This window comes from Cupressus sempervirens, chromosome 9, assembly GCF_028749045.1.
Source record: "Cupressus sempervirens isolate cs-2001-9-10 chromosome 9, ASM2874904v1, whole genome shotgun sequence".
In the NCBI taxonomy this organism is placed as follows: Eukaryota; Viridiplantae; Streptophyta; class Pinopsida; order Cupressales; family Cupressaceae; genus Cupressus; species Cupressus sempervirens.
In genome coordinates this window covers 145,717,271-145,732,440 of record NC_143126.1, presented here as the reverse complement: position 1 = coordinate 145,732,440, position 15,170 = coordinate 145,717,271, and the positions used below count along the sequence as shown (strand labels likewise).

General features: G+C 33.2%; 1 protein-coding gene across 1 annotated transcript in view; it reads left to right on the top strand.

Annotated features, from left to right (window-relative positions):
• LOC149537928 (vacuolar protein sorting-associated protein 32 homolog 1-like) overlaps window positions 1-13,503 on the top strand; it is an 83,469-nt gene extending 69,966 nt beyond the window's left edge. The window contains exon 7 of the mRNA XM_089799342.1: window positions 12,988-13,503. The gene's annotated coding sequence lies outside the window, so the exon portion shown is untranslated. The remainder of the gene's footprint in view (window positions 1-12,987) is intronic.
• Window positions 13,504-15,170: the final 1,667 nt, after the last annotated feature.

Genomic DNA, 15,170 nt, shown 5'->3' with positions numbered 1-15,170 from the left:
AATATCAACCAAATCCAACACTTGGATAATTGACAGTGGATCTTCAAGACACATCACTGGATATCAAGATAGCCTAGAAAACATGTAAATGGAAACAAATGAAGAAGTTACAATTGGGGATGATTCTGGACATTCCTTAAAAGGAATTGGGACCTGCACCATCAAATTGAAATCCGGAAATTCTATTCAACTTTTTTTGGAGTTCTTTACATACTAGGTATTAAAAGGAATTTAATATCTATATTTGCACTTGAAGATGACGGTTATAGAATTGCATTCATGGAAGGTAAGGTACTAGCATGGCCTAAGAATTCAACTATAAAAAATGCTCTAACAATGGGAGTATGACAAGGACTATTACATGAGCTTTGCACGGAGACAAATCTTGTTCTTGTTCATGAGATTTCAGATTAAAATGAAATATGGCATAGAAGATTAGGTCATATCAACTTTTGTGCTCTAACATCTATGGAGTAGTTGGTAATTGGAATGCCCAAATTAAGTCATATTCACAATGAATCCTGCAAAGGTTGTGCCTTAGGGAAAAACACTAAACAGTCATTTCCTCATAGTTTGAGAAAAACTAAAGATGTGTTAGAATTAGTGCACTTTGACCTATGTGGACCTATGTCTACACCATCCATAAGAGGGTTCTTGTACTCTGTGACATTTTTTGATGATTTTTTCAAGGAAGACATGGATATACTTCCTTAAGTGCAAAGAATCTAAAGAGATTCTTTCTAAACTTAAAGAATTCAAAACTATCACTTAAAACTCCTTACAAAAGAAAATTGAAGTTCTAAGAACAGATAATGGGAAAGAATACACTTCTGAAATATTTAAAGAATTTTGTAAATTTGCTGGGATTAAGAAGGAGTTCATAGTTCCCTACAGCCTTGAGCAAAATGGAGTTGCTGAAAGGAAAAATAGAACTATTGTAGAAGCTGTTAGAGCTATGATATATGATCAGAACTTGAGCATGTCATTTTGAGCTAAAGCATCTAATACAACAGTCTATATTTAGAACAGATGTCCTCACTCACATTTGGACAACAAAACTTAGAAGCATTTTTAGGAATGAAACCAGACATTAGTCATTTAAGGATATTTGGATGTCTTGTGTATGTTCATGTACGTAAGGAGAAAAGGACAAAGTTAGAACCTACTGGAAGAAAAAGGAATTCTTATTGGTTTTAGTGAAGTTGTAAAAGGGTACATAATCTACATACCTGGACAAAAACAAATAGAACTCAGCAAAGATGTCATCTTTGAAGAAGATATTGCTTTCAAAAGAGCCAAAACTTTAGATGAACTAGATACTAATGACTTATCCTGTTCCCTAGAAGAGGCTACTGCTCCTGAGATTCAAAGGGAGTATCCTGAAGAGACTTCAAATGAAATTGAGATCCTTCTTGAGACTCAAGAAGAGAGTCTTGATGATAATTCGAAAAGGCCACTTTGGGCAAGGAAAATTATACAAGAAGGAGATGAATTTGCAGCACCTTCAGGGAGTTTCAGAGAAAGCAAAAGACCTCGAAAATCAACATACAATGCATTCATGTGTGAGAGTCCAAACTCTGAACCTTCTAATGCTTCAGAAGTACTTAAACATCAAGCTTGGAAAGATGCAATGGTGGAAGAATATTAGTCGATACTAAAAATGATGTTTGGGATATTGTTCGTAGATCTAAAGGAAAATCTGTTGTTTCTTCCAAATGGCTCTTCAAAGTTAAGTGTGCTGCAGATGGTAGCATTGAAAACATAAAGCTCATTTTGTGGCTAGAGGGTTCTCTCAAAAGGAAGGAATCGACTTTGAAGAAACTTTTGCACTAGTTGCCAGGTATACTTCAGTTAGAGTTCTAATAGCCATTGCAGTAGCTAAAGGTTGGAAAATCTATCAAATGGATGTAAAAACTGCTTTTCTAAATGGAACAATTGAGGAAGAAGTATACTTGGAACAACCAGAATGATTTGTGACTCATGATGCTGCCTCTTATGTATGTAAATTGAAAAGGGCTCAATATGGACTCAAGCAGGCTCCCCGAGCTTGGTATGAAAGGATTGATAAATATCTTCGAACTCTTGGATTCACCAAGAATGGCGCTGATCCAAATCTTTACTTTAAAGTAAAGGTGATACGCTGATTCTAATTCTTATGTTGATGACCTTCTGATTACAGGAGAAGAACAACTCATTAATCAATGAAAGAAAGATTTGGCTTTTGAATTTGAAATGAAGGACTTAGGGATTCTTCATTACTTCCTTGGATTGGAAGTTCGTTAGAAGTCTAAGAATATCTTCCTACATCAAAAAAAGTATACTGTCGATACTCTAAATAAATTTGGAATGTGGAATTGTTGACCTATATTAACACCTATGGAAACCAACTTACACAAGCTGAAGGAAGCATGTGCTGAATCCAGACTACTTGATCCCACTTTATACAGACAGATAATTGGGTCTTTGATGTTTCTTGTGAATACTCGACCTGATATTTGCTATGCTGTTAATGCATTAAGTTAGTTCATGTGTGATCCTCGTGAAATTCATCTTGTTGCTTTGAAGCATATATTAAGGTATCTTCAAGGCACTATTGGGTATGAACTTAAATATGAGAATACCAGCTTGGAGTTACATGGATATACTGATTCTGATTGGGCCGAAAGTGTAAAAGACTAGAAGAGCACATCAGGATGTTGTTTCAGCTTAGGTTCAACTATGATCTTATAGATCTACAGAAAGCAAGCTTCAGTTGCTTAGAGTTCTACTAAGGCATAGTATATTGCAGCAACAATGAGAGCTAGAGCAGCAGTGTGGCTTCGAAAATTGCTTTCTAATTTATTCTGTGAGCCTATGAAACCTACCACTATTCACTGTGATGACCAAAGTTGTATCAAGTTATCCGTGAATCCAGTATTTCATGATAGATCCAAGCATATAGAAATTCCTTACCACTACGTAAGAGACATGGTGGAAAGAAGAGCTATTCAGTTGGAATATATTAATACAGGTGATCAAAGAATTGACATTCTCACCAAGGCTCTTCCTAAAGTGAAGGTTGATCATTTCAGAAAAAAACTTGGTATGGTTGAAATGTAAGTTTATGAGATTGAGTCTCAACTTTGTAAATTTGTATTATTTTAATAAAGATGTTTAAAGTTTAAACTCTTTTGTCATATGTGTGACTCTATGACTTATGGGCCTACCCTATGTACATTATCAAAAGGTGACAATCTTTTGTAATGAAATGTTGATTCTAATACTATAAGGTGACGACTTTATAATTATTAGATTACTATCATGTTGAATATCATGCGACTTGATATTCTTGGACAAATCTTGATAGTTAAAAGAGCATGTTGATAGATATCATGTGATGTGATATCTGTTGAAGATCAATATATTCAAACTCATGGTGGATATTATGTGACATAATATCTTTGGATATACCATGATCTCTTATGGTAGAAATCATGCACCATAACTGGAAAGAATCATGAGACTTGATATTTTTTCACACACCATAACTGGAAAGAATATCATGAGACTTGATTTTCTTAAGTATATCAAGATGATATCACTTTCAAATAAGGAAAACTTATATATATGTACTTTGTCTTCTCTAGCTAAGGGGGAGTGTTAAAGCATGTAACTTCGGTCTGACAATAATTGTGATCAACATATATATATATATATATATATATATATATGTATGTATGTATGTATGTATGATGCACATACTGTTATATATATGCATATATATAATAGCAATATATAAAACTTTGCACAGTTGAAATCGATGATCATATATATATTCTTTGAGATTTCATTTTAGACATGATCGAAACTTATTCTATTTCCTTCAATTTAAGATCACTATCGATCTATATTATATTGGGCTGTAGTTCATAATGATCGGTAAAACATGATTAAAACTTGTGTCAAGTCTATAAAAAATTGGGCATGATTAACCAACACTGAATTGGTGTGATGGTGAATGTTCATGTCTCCATTCAGAGACATGCCCATTCACCCTCACACCCCTCTGCATGATATGTATATTTGATTTGCTTGACATAACAAGGCATCGAAATCAATTAATGCAAGCACATCAAAGGATCGATTTACCTTTCAAGTTAAAGAACATTTTATTATCTTTGTTAGTTTTGTACTAACATATACAGATTCTGGAGCAAATCTATTCTTTGACATCAGTGTTCATACCTGCAATCAAAAGTTGTGCATCAGTCAGCGTTGAATTTGAAATTTGGTAGGAAACTTTACAAAATGGATGATCAATTGATCTAACCGGTTACCATTTACATTGAGGAGAAAAGCTGATTTCATTGAAGGAGATAACTAATTCACGATATAAGTCAAACTAACATATCTTCAATTTGTAATTTCAAATATCACAAAAGTAAAATACCTGTTATTAATAGATGTTGAATGCATAACTTATCTTTGTCTTGTGCATGTCTTGACATGTGGTAGAGGGGGGGAAACATTGTCAGCGGCTTAACCTCCCAACCGTGGACTCTTAAAATATCCCCACAAAATCTCATCCAATAAAGACCCTCCCTACTCGGAATCAACATGGAACACCTTGTCTAGCCATTGAGCATCCCGATACATAATTCCGCTACTCAACTTGACAATTGTGTATTCTTGGACAATAATGAGATTACTTGGATATTCTATTGGAAATTATTATAAAACTTATGATGTATACATGTATTGAACTTTTGATTTCTGTTTCTTTCCCTTGCAGGGATTTCTTCCTCTTCACCCCCTTCTCATTCTGATATAGATCATCTTGGTTAATCATGGATTACTATCCATTGGCGGGTACACCATGAGTAACAAACTTGTGTAATGATGTAATTTCAGTTCTGGCAACATGCTGGTCTTATATTTCAGTACCGCACTTTAGAACATAACTCGTGGTAAAGCAAAAGACAAAGATCATATACGTAAGATAGAGAGGAAAGAACTTTGATCTCAGTGATAATTACTCATTCTGTGCATCGATAAGAACATGAACAGGGTACATAGACATTGATCATAAAAGCTGTTGCATAAATCATAAAGTCTAGTGCATGGATATTGAACCTAAAATTTGTTGCAATGATTTAGAATTATAAGGATTCGAGCTCATAGATATTGAACGTAAAATTTGTTGCATTGTTTTAAAATCATAAAGATCGATGTGTAGATACTGAACATAACCTGAACGAAAGTCTCTAGTGGAATTTGATTGATGCTTCCACTATATGGCTTAGAGCTGACTCTTGCTATGAATGGAATGTGAAAATATGATGTGGGAAGACCCGCGTCTGAACCAAGATGTATTATGCTTAGGGTAAGAGAAAGAGAATACCGTCTGAAGTTTGATGTGAAATGTTTATAATCATCCTTAGGCTCAAGCAAGCCGTGGCTCAAGGTGGCAGTTTCTTTTCAAGACCATTAGTTACAAGGTCACAAAATTTAAAAGAAAAGGTGGCCCCAAGTGTGCATGGTTGCCTCTCATGGAGAGATATAAGTTTTGAATTATTAAAAGTCCTCTTTTCTCAAATCATTTATACATGTGCATATATATATATATATATATATATATAAGTTTTAATTGTTTTAAATATATGATTTCTAAAGTCGCACCTATAAATACAATATGTATATCTATATACGTGTGTAGTTTAGAGAAATATGGTTTATTTCTAACATCATATCCTCTTTGTACATGCACATGTATGCATATATATATATATATATAAATAAGTACGATTTATAGACATCATCCTAGTATCATGGTGGCATCATACATTTATATATATATGCGCACACACACACACACACACATATATTTTTAATATTAAGATTGTTGGTGTCTCAAAACTACAGAGAGTTTATAGTTCTTATCATGATATTAAATGTTTAATATTTTTCTTGTTATAAAAATTGACCAAGTAGCTTATGATATTGCCCAACATACACTCTTGCTTGCCTAGTCGTTTACCCTTAGCCATGGCGATTGAAGATTCATACCTATTTGCCTATTGATGGTGGTTCCCCTGTGCCCAATTCTTTTTTGACAATGCTTCCACCCTTTGATGTGCTCCCTACAAGGAATTTCTCCACAGTTAATCATATTCCTCAATATAATAATTATTACCATAGCGAGTTATTAATCGTAAACTATCATAACAGTTAACGGCCATTTCACTTCCAATGAATTCATGTTGAATAACCAACCTTCCAAGATAACATTAAGTATCATCATCACGGTTAACTAGCATGCCAACTTCACATGAAATTATAATGATTAACCATCTTACCCTTTCACATGATCGTAACTAATTTTACCTATCACTTGACTTCACAGGAAACTTCAACAACTATATGAACAATTTTAAATTGAGCTGAAAATTGGGATGTAACCGTTAATATCTCTTGGACTTATTAATAGATGTCATGCTGACTTGATATCGGCTGTGTATCGATATGTTCTTAATGAGATAATCATGGTGTATATTATGTGACGTAATATCCCTATACATGCCATGATATGTAATGGTAGATATCATTTGACATGACATCAGTACACATACCATAACTAGGATATAAGAATGCCATGTGACTTGATGTTCTCTATATTCCTTGATATCACGAGTTAGGTGATCTCTAAACTGATGTATACTTACTACCTTCCCTAGCTAAGAGGGAGTGTTAATATATGTAGCTTCCGTCAGATGCAGGGCTCACATCAATGACATACGTGCATACATACACTTGCACATAATTCTTGTGCTAAATCAGAATTATTATTCATATACCTTGGTAGAATCTTTTCACCTAATTGAAACCATATACTTCCAGATTATCTCTTGGAGATTGAGTAAATGATCTAGTGTTCAATATCGTTCAAGTGTTCTCAATATATTGTAATTGGATCGAGCATATAATCCATTATAGTATATATAGATCGAAGGTCCTATAAATAGAATTTGTTTAATGCTTAATCACAGATGATGAGTATCGGGTCTGTTAGAGACTTTGTAATGAACCTTTATGTCTCTTCATGAGAAGGCATATCATGAGCAGACATGTCTGCTCATTACATGTTCCTTAGTGGCATTATAAATATAGACCAAATCAAAAGAGATGAGAATCAAATTGATTAATGCTCTGCCTTATTTGGAGTTCTGAAATTACGCTTTGATATTCAATATTTGTTAATACTGAATCTATTTCACATACTTCATGAACAGTGCAATTACATATGGATCCTTCAACAATAACAATGACAAACTCAAAAATGTGTCACAAGGCTTAAGCACCAAAATCGATTCAGTCTCATTCTAGATATTCCTCCTTTAATCATCCAACAGTAGACACCTAGACTATAATTTAGTTGCACACATCACAAATATCACAAATGTTATGATTCTTTTATGACCTCATGACCACAATGAAAACAGTTTCTTCTTTCATGATCAATTTGCCTTCACTTTCTGGGTTCCTTTATTTTCATATAACTTAAGTCAAAATTATATAATATGCATTCCATCTCTCTCATCGGCCATACACTTTATTAAAATTTTATCGTTTAAAAACTGCCTCCAATATAATCTTCACATAGACATGCAAAAGAGCAGAGTAAAATTTCCCTCTGTTGATCTGTTCTGGAACAACACCCATTTTTTGCACAAAGGCCTTGCATTCTAATATATATGTCTAACTTTACATGCACTAAGCTTCAATAACCATAAAATAATCCCAATAATTTTTATTGAGTATTTACCTTGAAATCGAGCATCGCACAATTTAGTTGAATTTGTAAAATTTAAGTCATATAAAAACTAAACAATGAAGTTTTTGGTCTTCAATAGTGATGGGTTCTCTCTTATAAATAATAGTTTGTATGTTTCCTTCTCTCATAATACTACTACTTTCTTTTTTTGAGCACAATGGCCTTTGTGGCATTTCTCATGTTGTCCTTCATTTTGTCATCACAAAATGGAGGCAACACTGCGAAACTTTTCCAATTAAGTTTCTTATTTCTCCAAAGGTAACTCACTATTTGATTGGCAAAGATTGATCAATCAATTATCTCTAATCCATATAATGAGTCTTTTTACTAAAGGTTCTCATCAAGTGCTTTTTGTTTTTTCAAATTGTTAGCCTATACTTGATTTTTGAGGCCTTCAAAGTCCTTTTTGCATTTTTGAGTGTTTGTTTGGATTGCTTTTGTGTTTTTGTTTCCTTTAATCTCTTGCTTTGGGTCACACGCTTGTTTCGAGATATCTTGGGACTCAATTAGTGTCGTTAGTCAAAAGTTATTAAGGTTTAAGTGAATATGTAAGGGGGGTTTAGAACTCCCATTGCATATTTTAAATATGAGACCTTAAAATTTAATTTTATGTTGCACTTTTTGAAATATATGACTTAAAATCACTTTATGTTATTTTTTAAAGTTTTATAGTTTCACTTTTCGACTTTTAATTTATAACATAAGTGACTAAGTTATTAAAGGACATTTTATAGTCTATTTTGATGTTGAGTTTCACTTTAGTGTTTTAATTTAAATCATTGAAGTGAAATTTAACTTTTTCAACCTATTTACACATAACATGTAAAAATGTTAGTGTAAATATGGAATGGACCCCATAAAGTGAGACTCAAGTGAATCAATTGAACATGTGCTAAATTAGAACTTTAAGGTTAAGCAAGTCTTATGCACATGTAATTGCATCCATGAACCCCCTTTTCCTGCTTCTATTTTCTCACAAAAAGAAGCAAATCATGGTTTGTGGGGTCAATTACATGTTGAGTACGCAATGTGTAAATGGTTTCCTAAACTGTGATTTACATGAAAAAATACTTGTTTCTCATCAAAACAATTTGTTTGGGTGGTTTTACATGCTTTTTTGAACACACATTTTGACTTGAAAACCACGATTTTCCGTCTTACATGTAATGTGCAAACATGCAAAATGGCTTTGAATAAAAGCAATTTGCATTCTAAGGCAAACAAACATGGTTTTCAAACCGCGATTTGCATAGGAGAGATTATTTTAAATATGTAAATGAACTTGTGAAACCCCCTTTTCACCACAAATTTACATTTAAACTTAATCTTTCCTTTGCATCTAGGCATCCAAGTTTATGAGTGCATGTGTTTGCCAAATACATCACATTTATAGCATGCAATGGGTCTCCTAAACCTCAATTTTGCTAGGATGTGGGTTTTAATGCTTCTTATATGCATTGGTTTCCAATAACCCTCGATTTAGGCGTTTTATGACAAAACGTGGCATGTAAAGCACTTTCCAAAGTGCGTTTTCCTTGGGCATTTGAAAGAAGATGCATTTACAAATAAATTTGCTGCATTTTCAAGAACATGTAGTTGCATCTCCAAACCATGATTCATTCTTGAAAAGACTTTTTCAAATGGCCAAAGCACTTCAAGAAGAGCGATCTACATTTGAGAGGGCATTTGCAAACATAGTTGCATCATTCAACACATACATTTGCACTTGGAAACTACAATTTAGGGCTGGTTTATTTTTCAAAAGCATTTGATCTCTACATGCAAACACATTTCTAAGACCCGATTTTTGAGAGGAGTTTCATTCCAACTTCTTCTTGCTCCAATATTTTCTCTTTGTTCTCTAAGTAAGTGTAAATCTTTGGTTCTGATTGCATTTCTTGATCATGTTGCTTATTTGTTGCATTCTTTTTCTCTTTATCTTCCATTTGTTAAAATGCAGCCCTATATTTTGTTCTAAGTTATTAAATAAGTTTAAAACTCTAATTCCTTGCAAGTGCAAAAGGTACTTCATCCCCAAAATGAATTTGCATGCAAGATTGAAGTGTTGAACTTATCAAATTGAGTCAAAGCAAAGAGGTATGTTCATTTTTGTTTTTCGTATATACTTTGGTCACTTGTTATTGTTTGTTTTTAGTTTGTCTGAGAAGAAAAGTTGGAATTCTCATCAACAGAATGCAAGTATCCTTCATGTTTCCATCTTTCATATTCAATCCATCATCGGAATTCATCCAAACTCCACATTCCCAAATATGTAATTGGACTTCTAAAACCTGATTGCATATTTACACAAGGTAAAAATAATGAGTTTTCACCACATGTAAATGCATCTCTGAAACCTGATTTTGGAAGGAAAACTCATGTTCTTAATACAAAACTCTCATCCATATTTTCTCAGCTTGCACTCTTGTCCATTCAAAGCAAAGCCCTATTTTTCCTACATGCAATCTACCTTGGGAAACTCGATTTTGGCCATTATTGCCCAAAATTCAAGCTGTGCCAATCATTTCCAGCCTTCTAAAATGTTCAATAAGTATCTTAAACATACTTTGAATACTTATCCTCCATGGATCTGCCATCATTGTTCCGAATCTTGAAATTCTCATGGATTCAATCTGATTGAAAATGTTTTCACTCTTTGGAATTCTCATGTTGCAGCAAACTCTTCAAGTTAAGATATGTCAGAATTTTTTCAAATAATGGAGATATCCCGTCAAGAAGATATGTTTCGAAAGAAGCAATATTCATTTGGTCTCCACTTTCTCAATGGTTGCCCTAGAACTTGAGTTCGTGAGGGAATGCGCCAAATCACTTTGAATTTCTAAAAAACAAACAAACAAACAAAAAAAAGGTTAAAGATGTTGATGAGAAAGTTGTTTTGGGTTTACATCCGAACATCATTGAGAAGGGTTTCAAAGTGTTGGAAATTCTAGAATGCACAAATATGACAATGGAGAATACACAACAACTTGGAATGAGAAAAAACTTGATTACATCAGATTTTCAAATGACAATTGGCAATTCATCAAAGAGAATAATAGTGAAGTGGAATACAGGAACTCCCGATCCAATGATCATTCACAATTACATGACCAAGTACAAAGCCTTTGTTGATTATCTACAATATTGATCCAACAATTTCAACATTTCCTTCAAAGTGTGTTTAAGTGTTTTCAACTTTGTAGATTCAGAAGATAGGTTCTCTGTAATCCGTTTGCATGTAACTAAATTACATGTACCTTCAGTCATGTAATCTAGTATTTCTTAATTGACTTAGTCAAGGTGGTCAAGTTTCTCCCACCTTTTTTCTCCTTTTTCTCACTCCTTTGCCTATATAAAGGAGTGCCCTTCAGTGTAAATAATCATCTTTTTTTATATGCAAGAAAGCTTTGCCAAGTTTGTGCAAGCACAACTATGATTTTGAAAGAAAAGTGAATAAAAAAAAGCAATTGAATTTCGAAGTTGTGAATGGAAGTAATTGTGGTAGATCCAATTGGAAGCTATGACTGCAATTTGTATTTACTCTCCTTAATTCATGTTAATCTTGTGTGTGCATTAGAGAGAAGTGAGTAAGAGAAGCAATTGAATTTGAAGCTGTGACTGGAAGCAATTGAGGTGTTATACACTAGAAGTTGTGACTATAGCTGGTATTACTATCTTATATTCATGAAATTTATTAAAGTTACTTTCATGTCTGTGAACTAGAAAAGCTTATAGGATTATAGTTGAGAAATCATCTACTTCTGTAAGTTTGTATGCCCCAATAGTAGAGAAATCCTTTGAAGAAATTGCATAGGAGTCTGTGAGCTTCATAGTTATAGTATAGAAAAATAGACATAGATCTAAGCTGGTAGGCTTTCAACCAGCCTGTGAGTTGGTGTAAGTTTATTGGTATCACTATTTACAATTCTAAGATAGAAGTGTAGTTAGAAGGTTAATATTGCCCATTACCTGCTCCGCGAGTAAGTGGATTTGTTCCTGGAACAAGAAGAAAGAATATTAGTAACACCATTTAAAAGAACCTCCAAACTTCTTGCTTACCTTGAGTTGATTCAAGGAGTAGTGAGAAGGGGGAGCCTTCCCTTTAAGGTAGGAGAGACTTTGTCTCACATATTATGGCTAGCAACCCTATTTTTTGCAAAGGAGTTTGTACACCTATCATTTGGAAAATATCCACCCAACATCTCATTATGGTTCTTACTTTAGATTTAATATTTTACCACCCACTTGTACCAGATAACAATGACCAGATCTATCTCCATACATTATGTTACAAGGAAATGGCTATGGATATGAATTTTTTGTAAGATCCAAAAACTATCTGCTGTTTATTTTCATAGGATCCAAGAACTATCTGCTGTATATACTTGTTGTTCATGTGTGCGTTGAGGAAAAAATGAAAATATTTTGTTTATGAAAAATATCTAAAATAAATTTAATTGTGGTTCTTTTTTTAATTAGAAAAGAACATCGTGTGATTATCAAATACAATCAGTCTTAGATGAGAGAATAAGATTTTTCTTGTAAAATTAATAATTGATGCAAACCTAGTAAGTGACACAGTGCCATGAACAACTATTCAATGAAGAGCCTGTATAAATAGAAATATCCAATTTCTACCAGCAAACTTAACATGCATTGATAATATTTATCAAACTAAGAACTGCAAGCTATCTAAGTATGCTCGATGAGCAATTTTCATATAAATAGAGAAATCCAGTTTGTAATGACAATCTTGATATGCATGAATTAATTTCATATTAAGATTATAACCTACCTCCTTTTGAATATAGTTGGTTATGCAATATTTTGATGATTACAGTATTAATGTTCATCATGGTTCTGAACCAGATTGCATTTAGGTATAAAAGTGGAAGATATGTGATAGGTTGTTATGCTTTTGGTTATCTGTTTTCTTTAGGTTGTGCCAGATTGTAATTATTATCCTTTCTTCCTAACAAGAAGATTCTTCATGATCTCCAGTTAGTATCTACTGATATTAGCCTATTTAGAGTTGAAAAATGCTTATACTTGTGAAGGGATTTCATGGAATGCAAGCTTATCCACGACTTCTTGCAACAGAACATTGAGAAGGATGAACTATTTTCCAGTTGAGCTTACATATTTAATTTACTAACAGTATATCTTACATGTAACAGGTTTCCATGAAACAAATTCCCATGTTGAGGTGTCTTGGAGTCCTGACTTGTTCCTGGATCTTCTAGTCACAGACAAAAATGGTCACAACAAAAGAGTTAAAGTGAATTGGTATGCTAGACTTGCGTGCAAAAGGAGTATGGCCCTTGGCATAAAATTAAATGTTTCAGCATCTGAAATGCGACATCTAAATTAGAAACAATCTGGATGGAGGGTGTCATTAGTTATCTTTAGTTTATATTATCTGTTTAATGCATAATTATTAAAGCATGCATAAGCAATTGAAACACGACTTCCATTTTTTGAGAATGCCATTGTGATCATTTTAGATTGAACCCAATATTACTGCCAGCATGTATATAATAAGATCTTCTCATTGGGTTGTACCGATATTAGTGCATATGTACTATCCACTATCATCAGCATAGATGAGTCTTATGAAATCTTTATCGCTGGTTATGGGTGTGAAGCATTATGTAGAAAACACAAGATAAGGTAAAAAGTGATTCTTTTAGAAAGGATTAATGTCTTTGCTGTATGTATAATTTATAAATATTATATCAATAGTGGAGGTAGTAATTACTTACATATTTAATACATTTCAGATTCTACAATATAAAATTTGTGTTCTAACAGAAATAAAACTGTAAGTATTAAGTTGTAAAGAAGCCCAGCTGCTTGTATAATGTTTGAACTTGTACATTTTCTTTACAGTAGTACTAGTTAGCGTTTGGACTAAATCCAACAAGAAAATTAACAAAAATGCAGAAAGCAGATGAAACTTGTGTGTGTGTGTGTGTGTGTGTGTCTATATATATATGAATTTTAGTATGTAATACAGTCTATGTTTTGATGCCAACCTTTCAAGCCGTACATTTGCATGGTCAACTAATTTTACATGAACTTGATCAAATAATACGACTTAATTTTGTCTGGTCTACTCATCTTGGAAATATCTTAGGTATATTAGGAGGCTTAGTATTTTGGAATTCTAATTAGCTCTTCCTGCTTGAGATAATGAAATTGATTCATGGAGGTGTGTATAATATGCATCCATCAAATAATGCTTTTAAAACTGCTGTTTAAATAGTTCCTATGCTAGTGTTACTGTTGATTGTTAGCATATTCCTTGTTGGTTCAGCCGTAATATGGTTTCATCTAGAGTCACTAAATGATTAGGTGGTCTTCTCGTTGCTATTCCCTCAATTTTGGACGTCAAAGTACCTCTTCATGCCAATTATTTAACCATGAATTCGGGTGGTGCAATATTGAGTTCCCATGTGATATTCTAACTTAATGCCCTTCAATTTTATCTTCTTCCCTTTAGTAACTGCAGTTGGCCTCTTAGCTCTCACCAGGTGAGAAGTAATTCATTTTTACTTGTGGACTCTTTCTCTATATGTTTGGATTACCTTATTTAGGCTTTAGCTTTTTTCTTTGTTGTATAATAGAAGATTTTGATCTCAGGACCATGTAGATGCCGACAACATGGATTCTACCATTGAACCAGATGCTCTTTGCTAAGTTTTGGTTCAAGTTGCTCTTCCTCTATTTCAGTGCCTACTATTTCAACCATTATATGTTAATGTTCTTTGCCCATTGTCAAACTTTGTTTCTTACAATTCTAAATTGAAGAATACATTCCATATGAGCCATTAGGCATGCAGATTTTGAACCTAGATCTTATACCATGTTTGCCATACCATTTAGGTCCAAATATAAATAGTGCGATTTTTTAAAGCTTAAGTTGTTATAGTGGATGAGTAGCGCTAAGTGAATGGATTTTTTACACAATACTGGAAAGACATTTAAAGCTTTACTTTAGTTGGAACATCAATACCACGCTCAAGAAATTAACCATTGCTAACGCTGCATTTTTGGGTTCATATAGTAGTGATTTAAGATTTTGCAAGGGTAATTGGTTATGATCAAGCAATTGTGACCAGGTGATGGAGGTGAAAATATTAAGAGGCAAGAGGAAACATGTGGTTCCATATAACTATTTATAATATTTTGTTCAATTAAATTTGAAACTATTGCTAACTTTTAATAAATCACAGTTTTTGTGAAAAAGGAATGCTATTGCATAATAGCTTATACGTTTTAACATTAAACTTAAAAAATCAAAAAAATCAAAATGGTATATTAGTAATGAAGAATTAGATCAGCCAAGACATTTTTTCAA